Consider the following 13,999-nt stretch of genomic DNA (forward strand, 5'->3'; position numbering starts at 1 on the left):
TGCTCTAATTCACAAAATTTTAAATTCTTCTGGGAGCTTAACTTTTAAATAACATTTGGGGCTTCCCTGGTGGCACAGTGGTTAAGAATCTGCCTGCCAATGCAGGGGAAACGGGTTCAAGTCCTGGTCCGGGAAGATCCCACATGCCGCAGAGCAACTAAGCCCGTGCACCACAACTACTGAGCCTGCGCTCTAGAGCTCGCAAGCCACAACTACTGAACACACGTGCTGCAAGTACTGAAGCCCATGCGCCTAGAGCCCACGCTCCGCAACAAGAGAAGCCACCGCAGTGAGAAGCCCACGCACCTCAACAAACAGTCGCCGCTGCTCGCTGCAAGTAGAGAAAGCCCGCGCGCAGCAACGAAGACCCAACACAGCCAAAAATAAACAAAGTAAATAAATTTAAAAATAAATAAACATTTGATTACTACATATACTTTTTCTTATGCAACTGTACATTCATATTCTTTGACCCTGCTACCATTAGAAAGCAGTTATTGCCTTTATAAACCAGTATCTCTCTTACTTACATACTTTGGATCCAAAATTTTTATTCCTACATATCAAGTAGAAATATCTTTCTCACTCAGTTGTTTCCATTTTATTATTGATTGTGTGGGAAAACATTTCATTTCTTATTTTATCCATTTTACTGTAGATATTTTTATTAGTTTAATTATCCAGAAATTATCTCCCTTTCACAACCAATTTAAGGTTTATGATTCTGTTTTCTTCTGGCTTTGGTCATAGATGGCTTTTTAAAATTTAACTCTAATTTGAAATATATTTAGGATATAAGATATTACTATAAATTAATTTTTCTTCATATTCCTGTCCACTTTCTTCAGCACATTTATTAGTGATTCATTTTTATTACTTTGTGTAACTTGACTTGCCATATATTGCCATCTTAAAATGTTTTTAGTCTGTTTTTTATATCTATTCTACTTCATCATTCTATTTTCTGTACTTAAGATAGTACCAGAAAATTGTGACAGTCATTTAAAAGTTTGGCAGAGCAAATCCTACACTTTAATCTTTTTTTGTAAAAACATTGCTTGCTTGAATGCTTTTCCATAAAAAGTTTATAGATAATTAAGTTCTGTTAAGTAGTCTGTTGGAATCACCATATAATCAGTTAACGTTTTCTAGTTTACACAGCATTTTCCCATCAATTATCTCATTTGAGCTTCATACCAACCTTGGGAGGCAGGTCAAGTTCCAGATTTGTGTCTTCAGAGATGAACACATGTAAGAAGTTAGCCCAAAGGTCACTTAGCTATAACTGCTGGAAATAAGTCTCAAACTCCAATCTAGAACTCTTTCCACCTCCTTGTTGTATTGCGTCAGAAAACAGTGAAATGCCGATTTTTTCTTTGTTATTATTATTCCTTAACTGTTATTTCCTTCAGATCAATAAAAATTCATGAAGGGTCACATGGTACAGGGAAAAGCACAAAAATCCTGGCACAGTCATTTATTGTGCTAATAAGCAAGGCTTAAACTCTTTGAGCTTTGTTTTCCTACTTGTAAAATTGGAATACTACTTGTCTACTTTGCGAGATTTCAGTGATGAAATGGCATCACACATATGAAAATCCTAAAGAAATGTTACCCGGCAGAATCATCAAATTTCTCTGAATCGAATTTTTTTTTTTTTTTTGCGGTATGCGGGCCTCTCACTGTTGTGGCCTCTCCCGTTGCGGAGCACAGGCTCCGGACGCGCAGGCTCAGCGGCCGTGGCTCACGGGCCCAGCCGCTCCGCGGCATGTGGGATCTTCCCGGAACGGGGCACGAACCCGTGCCCCCTGCATCGGCAGGCGGACTCTCAACCACTGCGCCACCAGGGAAGCCCTCTCTGAATCTAATTTTTAATGTGGAAAACGAGGCGTGATCTCCAAAGTTTTACCCAACACAAATATTCCATCATTCAAGGCTGTTAATTAGGGAAGCGATTTACATTTAATTTAAGGATACAGTGTCCTCACTAGATAATTGCAATTTTCACCTTTTACTGAGGGTGGCAGTGCTGATCTCTGTAGAGACCAGAATTTTTGGAATTACAGCCATCTCTAGATCTTTACCCTTATTACCCCTCTTAAATGTTGTATATGTATATGCACATGTGTATTTGTTAAGTGCAGATGAAGTGAAACTTTTTGTTTTGAGTTAGAATATAGTAATATCCTATTATTTTTTTTAAAATTTCACCTTTGGGATGTCACTTGTACTGAGGTTAGAATTTCAGTCAGGTGATTTGTGCAACTCCAAAATAATTCTTTCCACTTGAATGTTATAATATTCTTGCTGGCTGTCATCACTGCATCCACATCAGTTCTTTAAGTAGGTTAGAAGTCATCCTTTACCTCCACCTTTTTTTATTACCTATATGAAAGGCAGTGCCAACAATTGAAAGCAGAGGAGTCCATGGGAAGGGATTAAGGCACTCTGGTCTATCAACTACCAACATTGGAATTTATATACTTTATTAAGTAGAGTTAGTCTTGGGCCAAAACTGTGAAGGTTGTCATTTATCCTCCAGCTCCTAACTTCTACAGCCTCTCCTTGACCTTTTGCCCAGTTCTCTCCTTTCAAGAGGAGCCAGATCTGAGAGGCAGAATATAGAGGAAAGAGAATGGCTGTGGCATCAGAAGACCTATGTTGTCACCCTTACTCTGCTACTTTGAATTTGATTGACTCCAGGTTAATCATTTAAACCCTGAGCCTGGTTTCCTTATTTATAAATCGCACTGAATGATAGCTTATTGAAGGTTGCCAGAAGATATGACAAATAAGAAAGCTTGTATATAATTGATACATTCTGGTTATTAATTTACCAAGATCTAAACATAAATATTTAATGTATTGCTCCTTACAGCAATTTGTGAATAATCCCAGGGTCTTTGCACATGCTGCTGACTCCGCTTGAATGACTTCTGCCCTTTACCCTCCGGATTCTGGCTCTAGAAGGCTGGCTAGTGTTCCCTTCTTAGAGGCTCCATAGTGCTTATGCTTACTTCTGTTTAGTCTTTACCACATGTTTCAATTCCCGTTCACGGTGTGTACATCTCCCTCTAGACCAACGAGAGTCTTTGAGAACAAGCATCTTTAGAAGTCCAGATAAAGTATAGGATGTCCAACAGATAAGTCATACGGAGGGAAGACGAGAGAAAGGACGGATAAAACAAGTAAAATAATAATACAGGGCAGACTGTGAGATGTTCTATGGGAGTTAAAGTAAGAACAGGTCATATTTGCTTGAGGAATCCACTTGATGGAAGAAGTGGAATTGGAGATAGGCCTTGCAGGATGAGAATAATTTGATAAGCAAAAACTGGAAAGACAGCATCCTAGATGGTGAGAACAGAACAGTCAAAGGCACAGAACAGGAAAAGAGCAGGATGTCTTTGGGAAACAGAAAGCACGCTCGCTGGCAGTGGGTAGAGTACAGATGGGGAAGTTGTGGAGGATGAGGCTGTAAAAATAAACAGGAGCTTACTCTGAATTCAGAGATGAGGAAGTTTAAAGAGTTCCCACTGCTGCTTGGCCAACGTCCATTTCTTCCCCTAAGTGCTCGGAACAGGCTCCTCCCCCATTGCTCCTAACACTTACAGTCAGGGCACAGCCTCTTTTCCACCATTAGTAACTAGCTTGTATTGGGAGCCTCTTCTGGGACTATCAGAGTAAAGCCCTACTAATGAATTCCTTTTTTTTTTTTTTTTTTGCGGTACGCGGGCCTCTCACTGTTGTGGCCTCTCCCATTGCGGAGCACAGGCTCCGGACCCGCAGGCTCAGCGGCCATGGCTCACGGGCCCAGCCACGACGCAGCATGTGGGATCTTCCCGGACCCGGTCACGAACCCGTGTCCCCTGCATTAGCAGGCGGACTCTCAACCACTGCGCCACCAGGGAAGCCCCCAACTGAATCATTTAGACAAGCGGTATAGCAGGTTAAGGGCTAGAGGCAGTGGGTTTATGAGACAGAAAAAACATTGTGAGCTAACAGAGTTAGTCCATGTTTTTTTGTTTTTTTGTTTTTGTTTTTTTTTTTGCCAGGCCCTGAGGACCTTTAATAACTTTTCATGTCTGGCCCTAGCCAAGCCTGACCAAAGCAAACCTTCTGGGGCCTGAAGTAGTCTTGTGCTATTAACCTTGGCCCAGTGCTTGCAGTCATGTTGCCACCTTGACTCTGACCTCTTCTGTGTCAGCCAGATATATGACTGTATGTCCATGTTGCTTTTCTGATATACACAGCAGTTTTCTCATTCCAGGGTACTAGTATGGCTCCACCCCAAACAACCTGGCTGGCCCTCTCCAGTAGGGTCTTGTCATGACCTAGAGATTGCAACTGTGGTACCACATTTGATCTCCTAGAATAACAGTGCTGAACCAGAGCAAGCCCATATCTACCATGTCCCTTTAAACTGTGTTGTTTCTGCTGCTGACAATCTTAGAAGCCATTCCTACAGACTAGTTCTTCTAGCCCCTAGATCTTCCTGCTCTTCACCATTAATCACCACCATGACCATCTCTGCTGATCCAAAGATGAGCCTATCAAAGATGTGAAAAGGGGAAGGTGTATTAGATTGCGTTGTTGGCCCCAATTCTTCAGCCCTACCTGCAGGCAGACACTTGTCATGGTCTCATCATGGGTGGAGTGGATTTCCCTGCCCCTTGACCTTGGGTTTGGCCATGTAACTTGCTGTGATGAATGATATCTGGATAGAAGTGCCAGTGTGACAGTTTCGAGCCTAGGCCTTAATAGGCCTTGCACGTTTCCATTTGTTCTCTTTCACTTTTGCCATCACCATGAGATAAACATGCCTAAGAACAAGCTATCTCACTGAAGCAAGGAAGGAAAGAATACACATGGAGTAGAGTCTGTCTATCCAATACACAGCTAGCAGTGAGAAAAAGGGCCACCTTAGCTGCCACAGCTTGAAGCAGTGGCACCCAGCCGAGTCCAGCCTAGATCAGCAGAACTCAAGGCAACCAGCAGATGCACAGAGTCTTGCCCAACCTATCTGTCCCATGTCACCATTGATGACTAGATCAGGGTGACCACTTGATTAAAGGGAAGCTTACTCATAAGCAGTAGGCAAATGAGTCAATTAAATTTTTGAGGGTTTGTATTTGGAAAAGATTGTAATCAATAAGGGATGGAGTCTTCTAGACATGGAGACTGAGTTGTCATTTGAAGCCCTGTGCAACTTGATGAATAAACAGAGAAAGCTAGTCTTCAAAATTAAGTAGGAAAACAGAACAGAAGCTCAAAGAGTTTCAGAGAAGAGTCCCCGAGAGACCCCAAAAAAAGAAAAAAAAAAGATTACAGTTATTTCTCAGAGGCTTCCCAGCACCAGCAAACATAAAGCCTGGTTGAGCCGCAGGTCTTGTGTGTAAGACGTTGTCTGTTTTGTCATCAAAATCATCCCTTAGGGGCTTCCCTGGTGGCGCAGTGGTTAAGAATCCGCCTGCCAATGCAGGGGACACGGGTTCGAGCTCTGGCCCGGCAAGATCCCACATGCCGTGGAGCAGCTAAGCCCGTGCACCACAACTACTGAGCCTGCGCTCTAGAGCCCACGAGCCACAACTACTGAAGCCCGCGCACCTAGAGCCCGTGCTCCACAACAAGAGAAGCCACTGCAATGAGAAGCCCGTGCACCACAACGAAGAGTAGCCCCCGCTCGCCGCAACCAGAGAAAGCCCACGCGCAGCAACAAAGACCCAGCGCAGCCAAAAAAAAAAAAAGAAAGACCATCCCTTACCTCACTTAGCATATACACATGTGCACCTGCACACACATATGCACACATATACACACAGAGTTTTATTTTTAGCTAACTTAAATGGGTTTTGTCCCTTGTAACTAAAGAACTGGACTAAGATATTGCCCTTAATGGAAGAAGAGGAAAGATGAGCAACCAGTTGTGTGATCGGTATTCCCTCACATGATAGAAAACCAAACTGATTGAGACTGTGTATCACGTAGCTTTTGCTGCATAACAAACCATCTTGAAATTTAGGGGCTTAGAATAACAAAATATTTTATTTAGTTCACAATCCTGTGGCTTATCTGTGATGACTGGCACATTTGTGATGGCTCTTCTGGACGAGGCCAGCTGGGCTGAGGCTAGACATTCTAGGATAGCCTCACTGACATGCCTGGTGATTGCTAAGCTGGTTTTTCTAGTAGGGCCTCAGTAGCAACGACTTGTCTCTGCTCCATGAGGTCTGTCATCCTCCAAGAGGCTAGCCCAGTCTTCTCCATGTGATACTTTGAGGACTACCAAAGGAGCAGCAAAGGAGCCCTGGCCCAAATGAAGAAGCTTGTTTTAAGTCTCTGCTCATGTCATAGTTACTATTGCTCCCTTAGCCAAAGCAAGTCATCTGGTCAAGTGTAAACCAGGGTGTTGGAGACTAAGCAAGGGCTTGGATACAGGAAGGAGTGAACACATTGGAAGCCATTATTGCAACAACATAGGACAAACTACAACGGGCAGGGAGGGAGGAGGGAATATTGCTAAAGAAGGACCTGTGAGCAAAGGCCAAAGGCCAGGGAAGTGGTATTTTTAAAGGAGTGAGTCTAAGAAAACCTCCAGTTTGTTACAACTTGTCCTACATACCTTTAGAAGAGATCAAGATTTTAACTCAGAGACTTGTGCGCCTCTAAAGCCATAGAAACACAGGTCTAAATAGTTATGAAACAGAATGAAATCTTGCTGTTTGCGACAACATGGATGGAACTTGAGGGCATTATCCTAAGTGAAATACGTCAGACAGAGAGACAAATACCGTATGATCTCACATGTGGAATCTAGAACACAAAACAAACAAAACACAACTCATGGATATGGAGAACAGTGTGGTGGTTGCCAGGAGCGAGGAAGGTTGGGGGGTGGGTGAAATGGGTGAAGGGGTTCCGGAGGTACAGACTTCCGGTTGTGAAAAGTATAGGTCATGGGTATGGTGAACAGCATGGTGATGATAGTCAATGGCATTGTCGTGCATGTTTGAAGGTTGCCGGGAGAATGGATCTTGAAAGTTCTAATCACAAGAAAAAAAATTTGAGGGGGACTTTTTATGGTGATGGATGGTGACTAGACTTATTGTAGTGATCATTTTACAGTGTCTGCAGGGTCGAATGGTTACATTGTACACCTGAAAGTAGTATAATGTTGTATGTCAATCATACCTCGATTTTTTAAAAAAAGAAAGGAAAAATGTTATCAAATATACAAGTCTCTGTAGTATTTTCACTCTCATTGGAATATATAATCTGCCTTCCCTCCTTTAGAAACAAAGAATATCAGTAGAATTAACAGGGGGAAAATATCAAAAGATTGAAAATAGTCTTTCCTGAATGCAATCCACATAACAAGCTCTCTTGTACTTCTTAGCAGAGAAGGCTCCCAAATAATAAATGTAATTATAGAGGGAAAAGCTATTCTGCCGCAAAACACTTCACTGAGGGTACCACAGAAGGCATCAAACCCTTACTTGAAATGGGGCTTGTTCCTTTAAGCTTCATAACCACATAGCTGTGAATCATCGCTCTGTCCTCTATTTCTGAACACATATGCCAGTGTGGGTGTCCATATCTGTGAGACTAGCAGACTGGAGATCTCTAAAGGATGAAGCAATATGGACTCTGTCACCTGTGGAATATGCAGGCATCTCAAAGTATCTAGACATTGGCACTACGTCAAAGCAAGTTCTCTTTAATGGGCAGAGATGTCCTCTCACCCCATCCAAAAGAAGAGGAGATCATGAGAGGAGAGTCATACAAACTCATGGTTTCTTCATTGTACAAATACTAATTTACAGATAGAAGTTATTTTCCCTTTAACCAGGTTCCTCTTGCTGTGTTGCCTAACCAACGATTGTGACATCACCATCATTTCCAGACATGAACGACAAAGAAAAAATTTCCATTTGTGGACTGTAGTGTCATGAACCAGCAATTAGGGGAAAGGGCATGAAGGGGAGTGGAGAAGTTAAGGTACATTTGAAAATGTAAGTACAAAGTGTTCTTGAAATTCTCCTGAATAGCAGGAATTTGGGGACCAACTATTCTTAAAAGGAGGAAAAAACCCTCTGTTCTCCAGAAGTTAGTGATTCCATGATGTGCCAATTTTCACAAAATATTTAAAATAGCCTTAGCTTTAAAAGATTATTCAATTCATAAGCTTATTAAAATGCAACTAAAAAGAATTCTGATAAAATTTATTTTAGCATAAACAAGGAAATATACCAATGCAAGCAATGTGGTCAAAAGTAAAGGAGGGGCTTCCCTGGTGTCGCAGAGGTTGAGAGTCCGCCTGCCGATGCAGGGGACACGGGTTCGTGCCCAGGTCCGGGAAGATCCCACATGCCGCGGAGCGGCTGGGCCCGTGAGCCATGGCCGCTGAGCCTGCGCATCCGGAGCCTGTGCTCCGCAATGGGAGAGGCCACAACAGTGAGAGGCCCGCGTACCGCAAAAAAAAAAAAAAAAAAAAGTAAAGGAGGTTGAGGGAATTCCCTGGTGGTCCAGTGGATAGGACTCCGCGTTTCCACTGCAGAGGCATGGGTTTGAGTTTGACCCCTGGTCGGGGAACTAAAATCATGCATGCCTCGAGGCGCTGGCCATAAATAAATACATACATAAATAAGTAAGTAAGTAAGTAAAGGAGGTCGAGACCAGAGTATCGAAATGGCAATGGGAGGGAAAGAGTGGTGATTTCTCAACCAAAGTAATGAATGCCCAGTGACATACAGCCAGCTGAGGAGAATAAGTAGGGGACAGAACCATTCATATCTATCAAAACTATTTCTACAGGTTTTTTTTTTAATAGATTTTTTTAGAGCAGTTTTTGGTTCACAACAAAATTGAGCGGGAAGGATAGCGAATTCCCATATGGCCACTGCCCCCATCCCCACAGCCTCCCCCGTTATCAGCATCCCCTACCAGAGTGGTACATTTGTTACAACTAATGAACCTACGCTGACACATCATTATCCCCGACTGTCCATAGTTCACATTAGGGTTCGCTCTTAGTATTTATATTCTATGGTTTTAGACAAATGTGTAATGACATGTATGCATCATTATAGTAATGATACAGACCTGAAAACCTTCTGTGCTCTACCTATTCATCCCCACACATCCCCACCCCACAAGCCCCAGGCAAGCACTGATCTTTTTACTGTCTCCATAGTTTTGCCTTTTCCAGATTGTCACATAGTTGGAATCATATAGTGTGTAGCCTTTTCATATTGCCTTCTTTCACTTAGCAATGTCCATTTAAGATCCCTTCGTGTGTTTTCATGGCTTGATAGCTCATTTCTTTTTAGCACTGAATAATATTCTATTGTCTGCATGTACCACAGTTCATCTATTCACCTACTGAAGGACATCTTGGTGGCTTCCAAGTTTTGGCAGTTATGGATAAAGCTGCTATAAACACCTGCTGCGGGTTCTTGTGTAGATACAAGTCTTCAGCTCCTCTGGGTAAACACCGAAGAGAACAATTGCTGGATCCTATGGTAAGAGTTCGTTTAGTTTTGTAAGAAACTGCCATGGTGTCTTCCAAAGTGGCTGTACCATTTTGCGTGCCCACCAGCAATGAATCAGAGTTCCTGCTGCCCCACATCCTTGCCAGCATCTGGTGTTTCTCTGTGGTTTTTAATTCCTCATTCTGTAACATAGATTGGCGATAGAGATGAAGACCTAGGTTTTGTGTACAGTGGTGAGATATGGGGCCTTGGGAGAATGGAGTACAAAAAGTATGGTAGAAAAACTCTGAAAAAGGGCCACAGGGAATTCCCTGGTGGTCCAGTGGTTAGGACTCTGTGCTTTCACTGTCAAGGGCCTGGGTTCAGTCCCGGGTCAGGGAACTAAGATCCCACAAGCCACAGTGTGGCCAAAAATAAAGAAAGAAAGAAAGAAGCTACAGGCTTTTTTTCACTGATGGCTCAATAATTAATATATATAATGTTTATATGTTTACAGTTTCTTTGGAAAATAGTACTGTTGATTCATTGTAGGTTGGCATATACTCTGAGTTCTTTTTCCATGAATAGTAACAAATTCATAAGACACACATGTGCATCTCACCACTTTGTGACCAACTTCATACATTTGAGTGACCTTGGACAAGCGACTTAGATTCTTGCCTTTATTTTCTCCCACTCTAATAAGTTCAGCTGAGCTAGGTAATCTGAAAAATTATTTCCAATCCTTTAATTAAAAAAATAAATCCATATGTTTCTTCACACATAAGAAGTTTCCCCAAAGACACAGACGATTTCAGTGGAATGTTTCAAAAATGAATAGAGCCTCCCATTAAAAGAACAGTGAACATACTTCAACTAAGATCACTGTTCCTCTTTCCTTACACGCCATTACTGAGTGATAAATGATAGATTTTCCTCCAATTTTTTTCCTAGTCAAGTTTAAATAGGGAGATTAAACAAATAAACTGTAAAGTTACCTTTTCTTTGCAAGAGCACACATTTTTTTTCAAAGAATCAGCAAATCAATTATTGTAATCTCACTGAGATTAGTGAATTCCCTTCATCCATTCAACATGTATTTTGTGCCTCCTATGGGACTTGTCAGAAAGGCACTAAATCGGTTTTCTTTTCTCTGTTTGATATGAATATGTGAATGGAGCACTGGAAAAGTCATTGCCCCATGATTATGAATGTAATGCATAATTTCTAATCACGAACATAATTGAACACAATATTGAACATAATTGTGGTTACTTTGACTTCATTTGGGTCATTATTCATACTTTTTACATCTTTATAGTGGCAAAAGGCAGAAAGTAAAAAGGAACTTACATCTTTGTCTTCTATTAGCCACTGGAGGCTTGGAGGTGAGCATATAAAAAGGGAAAGTCAAACAAGCACACAAAAGAGAAAGCGTGAGGGATATAAGAGGAATGTGAGACTAGAGGGCCAAACAGATGCTGGGGGAAGGAAATAAAACCAACCAAAGTGACAGGGGTCCCACCTTAAGCACCACTGCCCTTAACAGACCCAACCAAGACTTCAAAGGCATTCCAGGTATCATCCCTGCCCCAGAACCTTATCAGGAACAGGTTTTCAAATTGAAAGCTTCTCAACTTGCATCAGTTGAAAGTTTTTGGAAAACAAGAAAGCTTCTGGGTGCTCATACTTTGATTTTTCCAAAAGAGCCAGTGTCTTGGTTGTAACCAAATATGACTAAGAATTAAATTCTGTGAGGAATAGAGATCACACCAAAATGTACTCATTGTGTCATTTCCCTGTTGCTCCAAAGCCAAGTGGCTAAAAACAGCAACCATTTATTATCTCTCATAACTCTGTGAACCAGCTGGGCGTATCTGGTTTTCCTGCTTTAGGTGATAGTGGCTAAGGTCACTCATTCAACTGGGCCACTCATTTAGCAGCTGCAGTCGGCTGGGAGCTCTGCTGGGGCTGAAATATCCAAGATGGTTTCATTTACATATCTGGAAGTTGGTGTTGGTCAGCTAGAATGCCATAGTTCTCCTCCACGTGGCTTCTCATTGGCTAGTAGGTTAGTTTGGCTTTCTTAACAGCGTGGCTCAGTTTCAAGAGGGCGTATGTTTCTTGTACAAGTACTTATCAAGTCTCCATCTGCATCATGTTTGCTAACATCCCATTGACCATGAAAGTCACGTGGCCCAAGCCAAATCTCCTCTGCACCTGTGAAGGGACAGAAGTGAGTTGTGACTAGTTTGGGTGAGTGAGAGTAGAGTAGTTACAGGAGGTGGAAATGTGTATAAGGTAATGGATGGGTGTTGTCTGCTTATCAAGGGAAATGTTACCACTTTATACCAAAGGCATTAATATGGACAGCCTTTGACACAGTGTATTCCAAAAACAAGTTTATATTTTGAAATGGTTTTCTACAGCTTAGACTTGGTATGTACTGCCCCTGATACCTGTGACAGTTGTCTTTCTTTTGTATCCAGCAGCAAAGCCTATAATAAAACTTTAAAATGATCCCCCGCCCCACAAATGTGGGAAGTTACAACACAAGGACATTATTATCAAAAGGCATGATTCATTAGGAACCACCTATGTAACAGTCTATCACATTGATTGATTGATTCATTCATTCATTCAACCATCACTTGTAGAACACCCAGACCCTAGGGATATAATAATGATCAGTACAAAATCCCTGGCACCAAGGAGCCTTGCACATTGCATTTGAGGGGTCGGGGTAGGGAGAAGGTGGCAGGAATCTGAATCCTTAACAAGTGCCCTAGGTGATTCTGACACAGACTAATGTTTGAGAATCTCTGCCCTGAACCTTCACTACCAATATTCTAAGCAGATTATTTGATTGTTAGCAGGAAACTAAGATTTGGGACAAAAAGGTCTACACAAATCATAAGACAAATTTCTCATACCTCACAGTTCTGCCAAATCCTAGAAAAATAGAAATTCCAGCATACCCATAGCACAGTGGTTCTCAAAGTGTGTGGTCCTTGTACCAGCAGTATCAGCACCACCTGGGAGCTTGTTAGAAATGCAAATTTCCAGAACTCATCTACTAAACCAGAAATTCTGGGGTTGTGGGCCCAGGTTTTAACAAGTCCTCTAGGTGGTTCTAATGTAGGTAAAGTTTGAGAATAATTGCCGTGTCCTAACTCTGTTACAACTGTAACATTGCATGAAGTGATACATAATATTAGGTAGTTATACTTACATTATTAACATGCATGCGAGTGGATTGTCCAGTTCCCATGGGGAGAGGGGAAGGCGCCCAATTTGGCTGTTTTTATCAAGTATATTTAAATTTTGGATCTGTCTTTAACTTCCTCTGCTACCTTGGGCAAAGCACTTCGTACATCTGCCTACATCATCCCATAAAATAAAGGGGTGCTGCCCCTATTTATTGTCATCCTTTCCGGCACTAACTTTCCATGTTATGTTTTTTTTTTCGTATCTATATCAATCCATATCCAAGTAATTATTAGAATAGCAGGGAGAGATTAAGGAAAGGCTAGCTTTCCAAATAGACTAGACTAGAAAAAATAAGACAGGCAAATATGGAAAGACCAAGAAGCACTACTGGACAAAAAGAAAAAGATCCCTAAGGAAATGTAGCCTTTCTGCTTATATAAATTCTGTGTTAATTAAAGAACAAGGAAAACTAGAGGAGGAATAAGTGAAACAGCCAGAGACTCTCCAAGGGGTGGGTGGGGAGTTAACACTGGTTTCTTGCTCTACCAGTCAGAAATATTTCACAGTGAGCTTTTGATGACTCAACCTACTTAAATCATTTGCATGAAGGACTTTGGTCTTTACCTCTGGATTTCTTTGATAGAAACACACTTGCCAGTGAGACTACATCTTGCTTTTCATGATGAGCTGTGCTGCTTGTAGAGTGCTTTCACAGACACTGTGTCACTTCAGTCTCACATTAACCCACCCACGTCAGTGATTTTCCCAATTTTACAAACAAGCAAAAGAAAGACATGGGAGGCAATGAGTTACTCAAGTTTAGGAAGATTAAGTGTTGAATGCCAGGGCCAACACTAGGCCAAGGTCCTTAGTTTTCCAATCCAGTGTTTCTTCTACCGCTTTGCCTTCAAATCTCAACGAGTGTTGGGGAGATCAAGGCGGACCATCCTACCTTTTTCCTTTTTATCCATTTCTCTTCCTAGTTTTCCTCAGGTTGCTATCAAAGGGCACTAGGCTTGTGTCAAGGAGATGGAAATTCTAGTCTTGGTTCTACCACAGAAGGACTCAGATGAGCCGCTCATGCACTCTGGGCCTCACGTGGACCATTGTTATGATGAAATTAAATTCATATTTTATGGCAAGACAAGAAAAATTTAAACATAAAATTATTCTCTGTCTGTTGGGGCTTCCTCCCTCCCCTTTAGTGTGTATTGTGCATCTGCATTAACCAGAGCCCCTTAGGAGTTAACATTCCTTCTTAATTTTGTAAAGAGACAGGGTGACCCACTACTGGCTTTCTACATGCAGGTCTGCATTGT

Source organism: Monodon monoceros, unplaced genomic scaffold (genome assembly GCF_005190385.1).
Source record: "Monodon monoceros isolate NGI ecotype Baffin Bay Population unplaced genomic scaffold, NGI_Narwhal_1 Super_Scaffold_22, whole genome shotgun sequence".
NCBI classification, from domain to species: Eukaryota; Metazoa; Chordata; class Mammalia; order Artiodactyla; family Monodontidae; genus Monodon; species Monodon monoceros.